General features: G+C 41.5%; 1 protein-coding gene and 1 non-coding gene across 9 annotated transcripts in view; one reads left to right on the top strand and one right to left on the bottom strand.

The window, feature by feature from the left end:
* The window catches only part of DLGAP1 (DLG associated protein 1), a 791550-nt gene that overhangs the window by 606995 nt on the left and 167059 nt on the right, over positions 1-17496 (top strand). The window lies entirely within an intron of this gene.
* On the bottom strand, positions 6037-6166 carry LOC138428578 (small nucleolar RNA SNORA70). Its single transcript, XR_011252516.1, has one exon. It is a non-coding gene; the product is annotated as a small nucleolar RNA SNORA70 (small nucleolar RNA).

The raw sequence follows: 17496 nt of genomic DNA, 5'->3' as shown, positions 1-17496 counted from the left end.
TATTCATCACTTGACCACCATGGAAGTCCCTATAATCCAAGACTTTTATTGTCCAACTTGTCTGTTTCCTCCGATGGCAATGGGCTTCCTTAGGCCAAGGACTTCTTTATATATCACAGGCTCAAGCATAGTACCTGGCACACAGCCAGAAGGCAATGCATTTTGTTGAATGAACAAAGAAACTTGCATGATTGGTATAACGGAGAGAGAACAGAAGCGCTTCTTGATCAACTCGGCCCACCTGCCCGAGGTTCTCTCATCAGCTAGTTTGACCATCAGTGATCTCTGCCAGGGCTTAGAACACAATGATCTCATTTCCAGGCTTTCTCACCCTTTTCGTTTTTCAAAGTAGATTTTATCTTTTTAGAGTAATTTTATGTTCATAGCAAAACTGAGCGGGAAGTAGAGATTTCCATCACACTCCTTGCTTCCACATGCACAGACTCCCCCGTTATCAACAGCCCCACCAAAGAGGTACATTTGTGACAACTGATAAACCTACACTGACACACCAGTATCACCCGAAGCCCACAGTTTACAGTTCACTCCTTTGCACATTCTATGATTTGTGACAAAATTACAATAATCCACCTCTGTCATGTCAGAACAGCTTCTGAGCCCTAGAAATCCTCTGTGCTCTGCCCCTTCATCCCTCCCTCCCCTCCAGCCCTGGTCACCAAGGAGCTTTTCACTGTCTCCGTAGTTTCGCCTTGTCCAGAATGTCACAGAGTTGGAATCATACAGTATGTAGCCTTTTCCAGTTGGCTCCCTTCACTTTGTAACATGTATTTAAGGTTCCATCTAGCTTTTCATGGCTTGATTGGTTGGGTTTAGTGCTTTTTTTTTTTTTTTTGGCTACAGCAGCAATATGTGAGATCTTAGTTCACTGTCCAGTGATCAAACCCATGCCCCTAGCATTCTAGCATTGGAAGCTCAGAGTCTTAACCACTGGACCTCTGGGGAAGTCCCTTAAGATGACACTTCTGATGATCTCAATTAGTTCTCTTTATTTCTGGGCAAGAACCCACAAATTCATTGTTTCAGTTCTGACTGCAATTAAACTTATCAGGGGAGATCATGTCATATCTGACATTATCTTTTTTTTTTTTTCTTTTTTTGATCTCCCAGCTTCTTGCTTCATTAAGAGGGCAGATGACTTAAGATGGACTATTCTGGGTTTTTTATGCTATGACTATCTCATAATGTAGCTCCAGATTCAGAGCACTCTTCGCTACAAAGTTGGGCCTCCACCTTAAAATAGTCTAGAACCATGACACTATAGTTCTATGGCGTAAGGGCTTCCCTTGTGGCTAAGATGGTAAAGAATCCGCCTGGAATGCAGGAGACCCAGGTTCGATTTCTGGGTCAGGAAGATCCCCTAGAGAAGGGAATGGCAACCCACACCAGTATTCTTCCCTGGAGAATCCCATGGACAGAGAAGCCTGGAGTGCTACAGTCCACGGGGTTGCAGAGTCAGACACGGCTGAGTGACTAACACTTTCACTTTCATGACACCATACAACTCCTAGAAGAGAACATAGGCAAAACACTATCTGACATAAATCTGTACCAATGTTTTTTCAGGTCAGTCTCCCAAGGCAATAGAAATAAAAGCAAAAATAAGAGAATAGCACGAAAGATGTATATTACCATGTGTAAAATAGATGACCAGTGCAAATTAGATGCACAAAGCAGGGCGCCCAAAGCTGGTGCTCTGGGACAGCCCAGAGGGGTGGGGTGGGGAGCAAGGTGGGAACATCCACGGCTGTTTCATGTTGATACATAGCAAAAGCCACCACAATATTGTAAAGTAACTAGCCTCCTATTAAAATAAATAAATTTAAAAAAACAAGAGACATTACTTTGCCAACAAAGGTCCGTCTAGTCAAGGCTATGGTTTTTCCAGTGGTCTTGTATGATGTGAGAGTTGGACTGTGAAGAAAGCTGAGCACCGAAGAATTGATGCTTTTGAACTGTGGTGTTGGAGAAGACTCTTGAGAGTCCCTTGGACTGCAAGGAGATCCAACCAGTTCATTCTGAAGGAGATCAGCCCTGGTTGTTCATTGGAAAGACTGATGCTAAAGCTGAAATTCCAATACTTTGGCCACCTCATGCGAAGAGTTGACTCATTGGAAAAGACCCTGATGCTGGGAGGGATTGAGGGCAGGAGGAGAAGGGGGCAAAAGAGGACGAGATGGCTGGATGGCATCACTGACTTGATGGACGTTTGAGTGAACTCCGGGAGTTGGTGATGGACAGGGAGGCCTGGCATGCTGCAATTCATGGGGTCACAAAGAGTCAGACATGACTGAGCAACTGAACTGAACTGAAAAAAAAAAAAAAAACCAAATGGGGACCTAAACAAACTTATAAGCTTTTGCACAGCCAAGGAAACCATTTAAAAAAAAAAATGAAAAGACAATCTACAAATGAGAGAAAATATTTGCCAATGATGTAACCAACAATGGCTTAATTTCCAAACAGCTCACACAACCCAGTAACAACAACAACAAAAAGACCCAATCAAAAAATGGGCAGAGGATCTAAAAAGACATTTCTCCAAAGAAGACAGACAAATGGCCAACAGGCACATGAAAAGATGCTCAGCATCGCTAATTATTAGAGAAATGCAAATCAAAATTACAATGAGGTACGACCTCACACAGGTCAGAATGACTATCATCAAAAAGTCTGCAAATAACAAACGCGGGATAAGATGTGGAAAAAAGGGAACCCTCCTTCACTGATGGTAGGAGTGTAAATTGGTGCAGCCACTATGGAGAACAGTATGGAGATACCTCAAAAAAAAGAAGATACTGTGGAAGTGGAAAGTCAATTCCACCCTGAGTACCCCCCAGGATGGAAAAACACGCAGTGAACCTCAGATCTGTATGACGAGAAATCACATAAATATTACTTTTTAAATGCGAGTGCCATTTAAAATGTGTAGACTTTTTGATGATGGCCATTCTGACCAGTGTGAGGTCATACCTCATTGTAGATTTGTTCTGACTAGTGTGAGGTGGTACTTCCTTGTAGTTTTGATTTGATTCTCTAATAATTAGCAACATTGAGCATCTTTTTATGTGCCCATTGGCCATCTGTATGTCTTATTTGGGAAAACGTCTATTTAGGTCTTCTGCCCATTTGCTTTCCTCATTAAGGACTGCTGGCACTTCGGCACTACATACTAAATAAGCAATGAATAACTTCGAAATGGAATCGAAGTCTAGTTTCACATACACAAGTCCGGCAGCCTCTCAGGACACCTGCACAGCCCTTAGGACACCTGCGCAGCCCTTCGCCCTCCTGCCAACTCCCAGCCAAGTGTCAATGCTGAGCAAGGTTTACTCTGCCAGGCTCTCTGCAGGGATGGCTGCCAACAGGCAGAAAGAAATCATATTGGGGCAAAGATTAATATCTGACCCCCAGGTGAGATTACTTTTAGGTAATGAATCAGCATGATTTCTTTGAAATCAGCAGAAATATGAGAGGGAACATCATTTACCATGAAAAACACTCACCAGGGAATTAGGAAAGTAACCTTTGGGTAAACTACTTAACCATCAGCTTCCATGTTATCATTTTTTAGAGCAAAGGCATGTTTATTTTAAATACCAATACTTTGCCCATGACCTTACCCCCAGTGGGTCACTGGAAGCTTTAAGAGGTGTGATGACCTGACATCCTCCAGCCTGGACTCCTCTCCCAGAACACACACACACAGCCCTCTCCTCTCTGATGCCCTCTCCTGTGAGTCTCCGCTGTTTCTTCCCCTCGGGCCATGCTTCCCTCCCTGCAGCAGAGGGAGGCACACCCACCTCAGGACACTTTCCCCTGCCCTTCACTCCAGCTCAGTGCTCCGTCCATGGTGATCACCCTACCCGGTCACTCAAGCCAGGAATCCACAGACTCTCCATCTATTTCCTGTCTCAGCCTTCACTTATATCCTTTACGCTAAGTTGCTTCAGTCATGTCTCTTTGTGACCCTATGGACCATAGCCTGCCAGGCTTCTCTGTCCATGGGAGTCTCCAGGACACTATGTACTATATCTTTCATAGTACATGTCATAGGGACTTTTATTAGACTTCTCCCCTTGTTTGTTTTGTGCTCAGGCTTGTGCTCCCCCCAGGCCCCTAAATTATAAGCACCTTGAGGGCGAGAATTAGATTAACATTCCCTACTATCCTAGCACCTAGCGTGGTACCTGATACCTAACAGGTATTCGGTACATAATTGTTAAATAAGTAAATGAATTTGGATAAATGACCTACTCGATCAGCCCACTGATTATAAGCAGGACTATACAGCTTCTCCATCATGTTGTGGTCGTGACAACAGGGAGGGAAGAGTATGTGGCACCTGTCACTAGGCAACAAGGCAAAGGGAGAGACGTAGCATCCGGCACCCACGGTGGTAGCCTGGAATCTGTGGGGAGGTGCCAAAGAGGACCAGTTTGGTGGAGCTTCCTCTGGAGCCTGAGTCTTAACAGCCAGGTGGCCCTCTGCTGCCCTTTCAAAAGCTAGATCATTCAGGGCTACCTACATAAGCCGTTCTCCACCCGGAAGAGATTCTTTGTGTTTCAAGGAGACTTCATGGGCCTGATAAGGTTTTTTCATTGTCAGTATCATTCGACAGGAAAATACCCTTTCCTGACAGAGAGAGAGACTTAGTAGAAATCCGAATGCTTTGACAATTTTAAGCCTGTGTTAAATTGAATAACTAATGTCTTTTGCAATTCTAGCTCAAAACTTTAGGACAAATGGACAAACTAAGTTCAGTTCAGCCCCTCAGTCATGTCCAACTTTCTGTGACCCCCATGGACTGCAGCATGCCAGGTTTCCCTGTCCATCACCAACTCCCAGAGCTTGCTCATACTCATGTCCATCGAGTTGGTGATGCCCTTCTAACCATCTCATCCACTGTCGTCCCCTTCTCCTGCCTTCAGTCTTTCCCAGAATCAGGGTCTTTTCCAATGAGTAAGCTCTTTGCATCAGGTGCCCAAAGTATTGAAGCTTCCACTTCGGCATCAGTCCTTCCAATGAATATTTAGGACTGATTCCTTTAGGACTGACTGGTTTGATCTTCTTGCACTCCAAGGGACAAACTAAATGCACAGATAATTTTTAACAGATGACACACAAAAGCCTCCACAAAGAGAGGTTTGTGTATGTGTCTTCTTTCCAGCATTTATAATTATTATACGTTTATGAAACAAACGTAGGGTTGCTGCTGCTGCTGCTACTGCTGCTGCTGCTGCTGCTGCTAAGTCGCCTCAGTCGTGTCCGACTCTGTGCGACCCCATAGACAACAGCCCACCAGGCTCCCCCGTCCCTGGGATTCTCCAGGCAAGAACACTGGAGTGGGTTGCCATTTCCTTCTACAATGCATGAAAATGAAAAGTGAAAATGAGGTCGCTCAGTCATGTCTGACTCTTTGCAACCCCATGGGCTGTAGCCTACCAGGCTTTTCCGTCCATGGGATTTTCCAGGCAAGAGTACTGGAGTGGGATGCCATGGCCTTCTCTGAATGTAGGGTTACATCAACCTTAACATATTCATAGAGAAAGGACAGCAGCTTTTTTTGTTTGTTTACAAAAAACAAACAGTTTTTGTACTTATACTGAAAGTAGAATTCACTGGTGGGCGTGACTAAGGAGAGAACGGCGCCGAGGCTCTCACGAGTGCAGAGCCATCATTTGTCCGGGGGCCATCACTAGGGATTATTTGACCTCACAGTCACTGGGGATGAGCCGCTTTCCTGCCACCGTGTTTTTTTCAAACTCATCCACATGAAACTTAGTAAATCCCACTTCTTGGAGATGCAAATCTTCTGGCAGCCAGGGAACTTGAACTTGGCCCTGCAGAGGGCCTCAGTCACATGCTCGTGTTCTGCAGGTTGGTGCAGATAGACATAAAGACTTGGCCGGTGTGGACCCTGGCCACTTCACCTTGGGGCTTTCCAAAGGCAACACACATACCTGTCTGGAGCCTAGACTGGGGCCAGCATGCCAGTCATGAATGTCCACTGGAAAGGGCTGTCTCCAAGGTCCCTTAGGGCAACCTGTACAGACAACAGGCTGCATACACTACTGAGGAGGCTGCTGTCTGCAGCCACTGCCCACTGGGTTCCCAGGGGGAGAAGAGTACAGGGCTGGAAAAGCAGTTTATTTTTATAAAACCCTTCCAGATCAAGCCATTTTGATGGAAATTTCATATGCCATTCAGAGACGCTGCACTTTTGCCTGTTGAGATATTCTATATTTTTTCAGCTTTCTGACTTAGTAGTTGGAGATGTCAACCTCATTTATGGCATCTGGTATGTGCCCAGTCCCTCCAATGGCAATATTCCTACCTTGATGGAGAAATGCTAGTCCTGATCAAAGTCAATTTGGGGTTGACTGAGAGGAGAGTCTCACCATTTTCTCACGTGACTTTTGTGTCTGGAATGCCTAATCAGCTAATGCCTAATCAGCTAATATTAGAAGACCTATAAGGGAAGAGTCTACACAGAGAAATATCTTCAAGTAGGCTGCTCTGTTTAAACTCACCTTTGGCTGAACTTTCTATTCACATTTTTTTCTTCATTGATCTTCATCATAAAAATGTTTCTAGCTCACATTAAAATAATCATTATAGAAGATCTTAATTAATAGTGAAATGTCATCATCATTGCAGATATTATCTGTTTGTGGTACCATATCACTCCTGAGTTTAATATGAACATTGAAAATGTTATTCATTCAATGTGGAATCTTAGAAAATAACACAAACCAACTGATTTACAAAACAGACACAGATTCACAGACATAGAAAACAAATATGGTTACCAAAGGGGAAAAGGGAGGGAGAGGGATAAATTAGGGGTAGAGGATTTATAGATATGCACCAATATATATAAAAATAGATAACCAACAAGGATTTACTATATAGCACAAAGAACTATATTCAATATCTTATAATAACTTATAATGGAAAATAATCTGAAAAGGAATACATATATACATATAACTGAATCACTTAAAACTAACACAATATTGTAAGTCAACTGTAGTTCAATTCTAAAAAATTTTTAAAATAGGACTTCCCTGGTGCTCCAGTGGATAAGAATCCACCTGCCAATACAGGGGACAATGTTTCAATCCCTGGTCTGGGAAGATTCCATTGCCTTGGGGCAGCTAAGCCTGTGCAAAACTGCTAAGCCCATGCTCTAGAGTCTCATGTCGAAACTCTAGCGCTGCAAGTACCGAAGCCTGCGAAGCCCGCGCACCTAAAGTTTGTGCTCCACAACAAGAGAAGCCACCCCAGTGAGAAGCCCTCACACCACAGCTAGTGAGCAGCCCCCACTCGCCACAACTACCCATGCACAGCAACAAAGACACAGTGCAGCCAGAAATAAATAAAGATGAAAAGCAAAGAAACTGTTATTCATCCATAGCTGTATCATCCGTCTCTTCGAATTTGCAACAGGGCACAGTGGACCTTGCTTCCATCACTGCCCACAAGCACCCTGGTGATCCACACCTGGTCTCTAAGGTACCCCCTCCAGTTGATGGCACTGGCTGCCTAGGCAGAACCAGGCCTCCCAAAGGAGAGACCTGGCAGCGGCCACCTGCCAGGGGAACTGGCCAGTGAGGATGTGAATGGTTCTGGAAAACCCCAATCTACTCTGTGGAAGCTTCTTCTCCAGCACTCAAACTCCAAGACTTGAAGTCATGTGGTAAACCACACTTCTAAAGTGTATCCTTCTAAGCATTCCAACATTTACATCATCAATTTTCTAGACACAGAAGATAAGCAAGCCAGCATGAGTTTAATTCCACAAATTCCAAAATGCTTGAGTCTGACAGCACTATAATGCAGTAACTCATTTGTCTCCCAAATTGATAACTCCCTGGAGATATATGAAGAAGCAAATGGATATGTGATTTCACCTATAGAACAGGGACATCAGAAAAACTCATCTAAATATGCCCTTCGGCCTACACCCTTGGCACTGACTAGCAGTCCAACATCAGCTATTTTAACTAATTAGGAAAACATTTTGATCCAACAGTACTTTATGCATGGTGGGGCGGGGGAGGCTCAATAAATATTTATCTAGTGTTATTGCTGGCAAGGATAGTTAGGCACGTGTTGAATAGAGAACACAACTCTAGACTTGGTGGTGGGAAGAAACGAAAATGATGAGAAGCTATGGTCTGTGCAAGCACAGGTTCCTCGCCATGAGTCCTTCTGTCTGGGGAGCTGACAGGGTTTATGAGGCTGTCCAGACCCCAACTCATTAGGAATGAGTCAAGTACTAGGACCAGCGTCGACCAAGAAACTGGTTTATTAGCTTCTATGAATTGCATATGAGGACTTTTAAACTTTTCTTATATAGCTATCAACACAGTGCCCTTCCACATAAAATAAAGTCCCATTAAGGAATCCACAGGAACGCACCACAAACTCCACTCCATTACTCTTCCCGCCTCATTTTAAAGCACAAGTGATGCTCTTCTTTTAAACAGAAGATGCTGAACGCTCATTCTTGGCAGGAACACCCAGGTTAAGGACTAGGAGCCCAGGTCAGCCTACGGAACAATGAAGTAAGGGCTCTGCGAGGTAGTGCTGGAGTGATACAGTTGTCCTCTCCAGGCTGTAGTGCACGTCAAGAATCGCCTGGAATCCCGCTGACATGCAGATGCAATAAACCTCAGGTGGGCCTGGGACTCTGCATTTGTAACAAGCTCCCAGGTGATGCTGGTCCTAGAACCACATTTTGAGCAGCTTGCTTTTGAAAATACCCTGGGAACCTAAATTAATTGTTCTGCAGTGGAGCTTAGAAAGAGAAGAGCAGGTGAAAATAATACCAGAACTCCCAAATGACCCCATAAACGTGTGATTCACCAGAAAAGACTCCTTGTTTCGATAAAAGTAAATAAAACAGGCAATACAGCAAGATTTTTAAAAAGCAAGCTTATTAACTGTTTTTACCATCAGAGCCTATGGCTGTTATAACATAAACAGATAGTGCAATGTATTCATAATCCTATCTTATTTCAAATTAGTGCCTATTTCCCCCCTAATAAGCTTCGCCACTTTCAGCTTCACTCCTAGAAATGAAAACTCAGAAGTGGAGAGTGTTCTTTTTACTTTAGATATTTATCTTGTAAATAAATACAGACAGGGGCCGCCGGGAATCTCTTAAAGGGTCCAGGCTGTTAGTCAACCTCAGTTCTTGCATCAGCAGTGCTACTAATTAGCTGGTTACACCACAGGCCTCCTCTGAGCCTCAACTGCACATATGTGCAGTGAGAGCCTTAGAAAAGATGAACCCCCACCCCCGCCATCACTCCAGGCCCCCGACCACCTTTGATTCTTAGAGGTCACCAAAGGCAAACATTTAACAACTTGATTTGAGCGGATTACCTTGGATTTTCCTTTCTTGCATATTGATCTCCCAGGCCTGTCCTGCAGCAGGTCCGGGACCCCTAGGGCAGCCAGCGCCGTCTGCTCATTCCACGGTGTCGACCGCCCCCTGCAGGCGCTCCCCGGGACTGACTCGCCTGGTGGTCTGCGAAGGTCTCCTTGGGAATAGACTCACTCTTTCCTCCAAGTGGACGCTGGGCATAGGAAAGAGCAGAACAGAAAATAAGTGTCTTTTTCAGAAGAGGAGCGACAAAAGCCAACTAATAGAGACCCAGAGGGGAGAAAGGCCCTTCAGGGGTTGGGAAAGGGACAGGAGGCAAGTCTTAGCTGTCCCAACAGCAGCATCTGTTAAAGGGAGCTTTGTTTATGCATTGTCTAATCCTCTAGCTCTTTGCTTCCGACACATTGCTTATCAGAATCTTGGGATTTTCCGAGGCAGAATATGCATACTCTATTATGTTACTACCATAACAGAGTACATTTTGACCAGAAAGCTTTATATCCCTCATTATGTGTAGGTAAATGATTGTTCAGTGCTTGTCTGTAGAAAAGTTAAACCATCCTCAGTAAGCTGAATATTATCTTCCCATTTTCCCTCACTCAAGGCGTAAGAAATTACTATAATTTACTGCAGCACAAAGGTAATAAAAGTGGATAGAAGTCGTCTTTTCAACATCTAAGCACATTTCTGGGAGAGCTTTTGACTGCTAACAGCCCTAATTATTACCATCTTTGTACCTAATTGATTTAGTCACAGTCCATGTGGTCATTTGAGTACTGTTTGATTCTGATGATAAAGGATTAATGGCCCATGTCTCCATTTTGCTCACAAATGCTTTAGAGTGTGTTTCTGCCTTGTATTGTAGGCAATTATGCTTTCTGTGCAGAATCTGTGAAGTTAATGATTCTTCACATTTCCTGAAAAACGTTTTTTTTTTTCCCCTTTTTGTTCAGATGAGTGGGTAGTTACTTTCTCTCTAAATATGAGTTTCAGAACCATTGTATTTCTATAGCTAAAGCAGATGTAAAGCATAGCCAATAAATGCTCATTCCTGTGCGTTTCATGAGACATGGAAATTGTGTTTTAAGGACTTCCCTGGCACTCCAGTGATAAGACTCCACACTTTCAATGCCGGGGGTGTGGGTTGCATCCTTGATTGGGGAAATAATATCCTACATGGTACTTTGGACAGGGCAAAATTTAAAAATAAAATTTTTTAAAAAAAAATACTGTATTTCAAGTGCTTTTCCTGTGGTCCCCTCATCTTTTTCATGTCTCAATTAAGGCATCAGTGTGGCTATAATGGTAGTGGCCAGTGAAGCGTTGAAATGGCAGCGGGCAGATAAACAGAATCCAGTTACTAGAAACTACCTGCATCTTCCAGAGAGTCCGAGAAAGAGGACGGTCCCTCTGCCCCTCGACTCCTGCCTACCTCCCTTTCCCCTGACCACAGCGCTGACCCACTCCACAGGGAGATGGAATAGTCAAGAAACCTCAGACAATGGTGCCTAAGCAGCCCTCGAGCCCACACCCATGAGTACATTCTTGGTATTTATATGCATTACAAGTTGATCACCATGCTAAAGTCTAGTAACCATCCCTCAGTGTACAAAGTACAAAGTTATTACAATATTATTGACTATATTACAATATTATTCCGTATGTAGGGGCTTCCCTCATAGCTCAGTCGGTAAAGAATCTGCCTGCAGTGTGGGAGACTCAGATTTAATTCCTAGGTAGGGAAGATCCTCTTGAGAAGGAAATGGCAACCCACTCCAGTATTTTCGCCTGGAGAATCCCATAGACAGAGGAGCCTGGCAGGCTACAGTCCATGGGATCACAAGAGTCAGACACGACTTAGCGACTAAACCACCACCACCATTCCGTATGTGGTATGTTACATCCCTGTGACTTATTTATTTTATAACTGGAAGTTTGTACTTGTAATCCCCTTCACTTTTGTCACCCAACCCTCCACTCCCCTCCCCTCTGACAACCACCCATTTGTTCTCTGTATCTATGCATCTATCTCTGTTTTGATTTGCTTGTTCCTTTGTTTTTTAAGACTCCACATATAAAAGAAATCAGATGGTATTTGTCTTTCCCTGTGTAACATTTCATTTTAGCATAGTACCCTGTAGATCCATTCATTTTCGTGGCAATTGGCAGGTTCATTCCTTTTTCTGGCTGAGTAGTATTCCATTGTGTGTGTGTGTGTGTGTGTGTGTGTGTGTGTATAATGGATACATCTTTATCCATTCATCTGTTGATGGGCACTTAGGTTGGTATTGTGGGTAATGCTGCAGTGAACATAAGTGTGCATGTATCTTTTCAAATTAGTGTTTTCATTTTCTTCGGGTAAACACCCAGAAATGGACTTGCTGTATCACAAGTACATGCTTAAGGCATGCATTACTCATTGCCACAGACACAGACCCTGCTTCGTCATGGCAGAAGTTTAACAATCTGGAGATTAACTTGGTTCTCCTTATTCTCAGGTGTGAACATAGTTCCAACATTCAGCTTTGGACTAGGTGAGAAATCACATTAGTTTCTTCTACATTCTAACCCATTCGTTGTCTGAGGGTGGAATTATTTTTTAATTAAACTTTTACCTTGGCATAGTGTAGATTCCCATATAGTAATAAAAATAATGCAGGGAGATCCCCTGACCCCTTTACACAGTTTCCTCTGATGAAAACATCTCGCAGAACTACAGTACAATATCACAACCAGGATGCCAACGTAGGCAAAATACAAAACCTTTCACCATGCTCCGAGGATTCCTGCAGGCTGTGCTGAGTGGTCTTGCGTGATAAGGGTGTATCACAGTTGGTTTATAGTCATTCAGCTGTTGAAGGACATCTGGGCTGTTCCCAGTTTATTATGGATAAAGCTGTGATAACATTTCCGTGGAGGCTTTTCAGTGAATGTAGGCTTCATTTCTCTAAGATAAATTCCCGGGAATACAGTGGTTAGTCATATAATAGTTGCATGTTTCAGTTTTGAAGGAGCTGTCATACTATTTTTCAGAGTGGCTGCACCATTTTATATTCCCACGAGCAATCCATGAGTGATTCTGTTTCTTTAAATCCTCATCAGTATTTGTGGTCATTATTTTTTCTTATATTAGTCATTCTGATTGGTGTGTAGGGCTTTCTCATGGATTTCATTCGCGTTTCCTCAGTGGCTTTTGATGTTGACTTTTTTCTTGGGCTTATTTGTGAAATGTCTCTTTCCATCTTTTGCCCATTTGCTGATTGGGCTTTTGGGGTTGGGTTTTAAATGTACCTTTTTTTTATAGAAACTGTAAGTTCTTTGTCTTATGTGTGATGTTCAAATATTTTCTCATGTCTAGCTTGGTTTTTTTTTTTTTTACTTTGATAGTCTTTCACAGAGGAGAAGCTTTTGATTTGTGTCAAATCTAAGAACCTAGGCTAGAACCCCAAAGATTTTCTTTAATGTTTTTTTCCCCCTAAAAGTCTACTTTACACTGAAGTCCAGGATCCATTTTTAGTTTATTCTTGTGTAAGGTGCGAGACTTAAAGTTCAAAGTAAATATCGATGGATGTTTACTCCAACACCATTTATGAAAAGGCTATAGTTCCTCCTTGAATTGTTTTTGCACTTTTGGCAAAATCAGTTGGACATATTTCTGTCAGTTTATTTCTAGATTCTCCATTCTGTTCCATTGATCTCTATGTCAAACTCCCGACAAAAATAGTAGAGTAAATCTCACTTTACTCTTAAAGATTATTTTAGCTATTCTAGTTTCTTTAACTTTCCGTGTAAATTTTAGAACAGTCTTGTCTATATCCACAAAAGTATGTGATGTTGATAGGAAATGCATTAAATCTGCACATCAATTTGGGGGAAATTGGCATCTTGACTATGTTCCGTATTTAAATTCCTAAACATGGTCTGCGTCTGGATTTATCTAGATCTTCTTCGATTTCTCTGATCAGTGTTGCTTAGTTTCCAGTATGCAAGTCCTGCACATGTTCTGTTTACAACATGTGGTCAGACTACACCTAAGTATTTTAAAGTGATTGTAAATGGTGTTGCATATCTACTTTCAGTGTCCATATGTTCAGGCTGGTATTTAGAAATACAGTTGATTTTTGTAGCGTCTTATATCCTGTGACTTTGCTAAATTAACTTACTAGCTCAGGAATTTTTGGCAGATTCCTTGGGGTTTTCTGTGTTGGCAATCATGTCACCCACAGTAGGGACGGTTTTATTTCTTCTGTCCTAATGTGGATGCTTTTTGTTTCCTTACCGCACTGGCTAGGACTTCTGGCACAACGTTGAGTAAGAATGGTGAGTGGACATCCTTGCCTTGTTGCTAGCTGTAGGTTTTTTGTAGATAATCTTTGTCAAATTGAGGGCGTTCCCTTTTATTTCTATTTTTCTGAGAGGTTTTATAACGAATGAGTTGTTGTCAAATGCATTTTCTGCATCAGTCGGTAAGATTGTGTAATTTTCCCCCCTTTAGCTTATTAATAAGGTGGATTACATTGACTGATTTTCTTAAACCAGCCTTGCATCTCTGCAAGTAGAATACCCCATCTAAGTAAAATAAATTTGACCTGCTCTTGGTATATAATTCTTTATATATGTTGCTGAATTCTATTTGCCAGCATTTCGTTAAGGACATTTCTGTCTTTATTCACAAGATCTGTGGTTTTTTCTGCTTTTGGTATCAGGGTAATGCTAGCTTCATAAAATGAGTCAGGAAACATTAACTTCCCTTCTGTTTTCTAGAAAAGATTTTGTATAATTGGTTTTAATTTGGTTTTAAATTTTGGTAGAATTCTCCTGTGAAAACACCTGGGCCGGATATTTTTTGGGGGTGAGTTTTTAATTAAAAATTTGATATATTTATGAGTTACAGCTCTGTTGACTGTTTAATATTTGGTGAACTTGGTCCTTTGTGTTTTTCAAAGAATTGGTCCATTTCATCTAAACTGTCTAATTTATCTGTGTACAGTCATTCATAATATGCCTTTGTTATCATTTTTATGTCTGTAGTGATGTACTTTGTCTCATTCCTCATAATGGTGATTTGTGTCTTCTTTTATTCATTGTTAGGCAGGAGTTTGTCGATTTTATTGATCTTTTCAAAGAATCAGCTCTTTATTTCACTGATTTTCTATATTGTTCTCTTTTCAATTTCACTGATTTTTGCCCTAATTGCTATAATTTTCTTCCTTTTATAAGAATTGACATGGACCATTTTTAGTCTTTATTGAATTTGTTACAGTATTGTTTCTGGTTGTCGGGTTTTTTTTTTATGTTTTGGTTTTCTGGCCACGAGGAGTGCGGGATCTTAGCTCCCCGACCAGGGATTGAACCTGCACCCCCTGCATTGGAAGGTGATATCCTATCCACTGGACCACCAGGGAAGTCCCTCTTCCTTTTTTCGAGTTTATTTTGCTCTTTTCAAGATTCGGGCGGTAAAACTTATCAGTTTGAGGCTTTTCTTCTTGTCCGACTTAGGCATTTAGTGCCATCGATTTTCCTCTCTGCACTGCTTCAGCTATGCCCCCACAAAAGTGCCATCGATTTTCCTCTCTGCACTGCTTCAGCTATGCCCCCACAAAATTTGATATGTTGTATTTCCATTTCCCTTCAGTCCAGTGTATTTTTAGGTTTCCACGGAAGCTTCCTCTTAGATCCGTAAGTTATTTAGCTTTAGGTGTTTAGCTTCCATGTGTTTAGAGATACTCTTGTTGTCTTTCTGTTTTTCAGTTCTCATGCAGCTCCACTGTGATCAGAGGGCATGCTGTATATGATATCAATTTTTTTTAATTGGTGGAAGCTTCATTTTATGGCCCAGAATATGGTCTACATTTATATATGTCCCATGAATACTTGGAAAGAACGTGTCGTGTGCTCTTCTTGGATGAAGGATTCTCTAAATGTCAGTTTGACTCTTGGTTGATAGAGTTGAGTTCCTCTATTAGTATTAATATATCCTTGCTGATTTTGTCAAGTTGCTCTATCAATTGAAGTCTCTAACTATAATGATAGATTTTTCTCTCACTCAATTCTTTCAGTTTTTCACTTATTTTGCAATTCTGTCATTTAATTCATACATATCTGGGACTGTCTTCTTGATGTATCAACTCTTTAACCACTATATAATATCCCTCTCTGCCTCTGGCCATTTTCTTTACCGGATGAAGAATTTTATCTGTAAAATTTCTTTATCTGACATAGAGTCACTATTGTTTTCCTTTGATTAATGTTTGCATAGTACAACTTTTTCTCTTTTTGTTTTCAGTTTGTATCTTTATATTTGAAGTATGTTCCTTCTTTCTGCTGTTCAGTCGCTCACACGTGTCCGACTCTTTGTGACCCCATGGACTGCAGCACGCCAGGCTTCCCTGTCCTTCACTATCTCCTAGAGTTTTCTCAAACTCACATCCACTGAGTCAGTGATGCCTACCATCCAACCATTTCATCTTCTGTTGCTCCCTATCCCTCCTGCCCTCAATCTTTCCCAACATCAGGGCCTTTTCCAATGAGTCAGCTCTTCAGCTCAGGTGGCCAAATTATTGGAGCTTCAGATTCAGTATCAATCCTTCCAATGAATATTCAGGGTTGATTTCCTTTAGGATTGACTGGTTTGATCTCCTTGCAGTCCAAGGGACTCTCAAGAGTCTTCTCCAACACCACAGTTCAAAAGCATCAGTTCTTCAGTGTTTAGCTTTCTTTATGGTCTAACTCTCACATCCATACATGACTACTGGAAAAACCAAAGCTTTGACTATAAGAACTTTTGTCAGCAAAGTGATGTCTCTGCTTTTTAATATGCTGTCTAGGTTCATCATTAGACAACTTATAGTTGGGTCATGTTTTTTAATCCTGCCTGCAACTCTTTTAATTCAGGCATTCAACTAGTTACATTTAATTTAATTACCATCTTAGGATTTAAGGCTTCCATTTGATTTTCTTAATTTTCTGATTTTTCGGTTAGTTTTAACTTTTTTGTTTCCCTGGGTTTTTTCCTGATTTGTTGGGGGAAACTTGAATATTTTTCAGAATTCCATTTTGATTTATCGATAGTGATTTTTTAGTGTATCTTCTTGTATAGCTTTTTCAGTGGTAGTTTTAGGAATTATAACTTATCACAGTGTATTGGAATCATCATTCTTACCAGTCTGAGTGAAGTGTGGAAACCGTGCCTCCAGTCACAGCAGTCATTGTCTAAAATAGTTCTGTCTGATGTGAGATTGGGTCAAACTGTGAGCATTTGTATCATGTAGCTAAAGCCAAAGAGGCAAGTTAGGGTGGCATCTACCATAAATTATTCCTGTTACACCATAATATAATTATCTAAGCACTTTTTTATCTGAGAAAGGGGCATCTTTTCCTAATTTGTACAGAAGTACTGCATAGGTGAGAAGCAGCCCTAATGTGTAGGAACCATGTTTACATTTGGTTACAATATACTTCCCCAATACATAATAGCTTTCTGAGTTAAAGCAAAAAGAATATGGCCAACTACCTAAGCCCAGCTTAGAACCAAAACTAGGTAACTGCCACAAATAAAAAGCAAATACATAAAGCCAAGAAAATTTAATTTCCATCTAAAGGAATGCAGATGTAATTGTAGAATCAATATTGGTAATATTTTAGGAACCATAGGGAAAGTGCCAGAAAAGAAGTAAATATTATCTCAGTTTTCTAAAGAGAGGGTTCTAAAAATTTCAGATAGTTGATCTAATGTAAATCTGTGGGGCAACTTCAGAATGGATTTTTAAACAGATGGTTTATGATGACTTAGAAAAGAAGGAGCCAGCATAGACTGACTAAAAAGGAACATACAGGACTGCCTATATTTTTCCTCCCTGAACTGGTTGAGACATATCAGAGGAATGGAACTGCATTTAAAACATTTACACAGTAGATCCCAATAGGCTTGCAGGAAAAAACTGACATCACAGAAGCATGGGCTGGGCCACAGAAGTACATGATAAAGAGCCTAACAAAGACTGTGCTGTTAATGGACTGAGCCAATTCCAAAGACAATGGATTTGCCCAATCCTAGTCAATAATTTTACAGGTGATGGGGT

This window comes from Ovis canadensis, chromosome 23 (assembly GCF_042477335.2).
Source record: "Ovis canadensis isolate MfBH-ARS-UI-01 breed Bighorn chromosome 23, ARS-UI_OviCan_v2, whole genome shotgun sequence".
NCBI classification, from domain to species: domain Eukaryota; kingdom Metazoa; phylum Chordata; class Mammalia; order Artiodactyla; family Bovidae; genus Ovis; species Ovis canadensis.
Note: the sequence above shows the minus strand (reverse complement) of the source record. Positions and strands in the feature narration are given on the sequence as shown.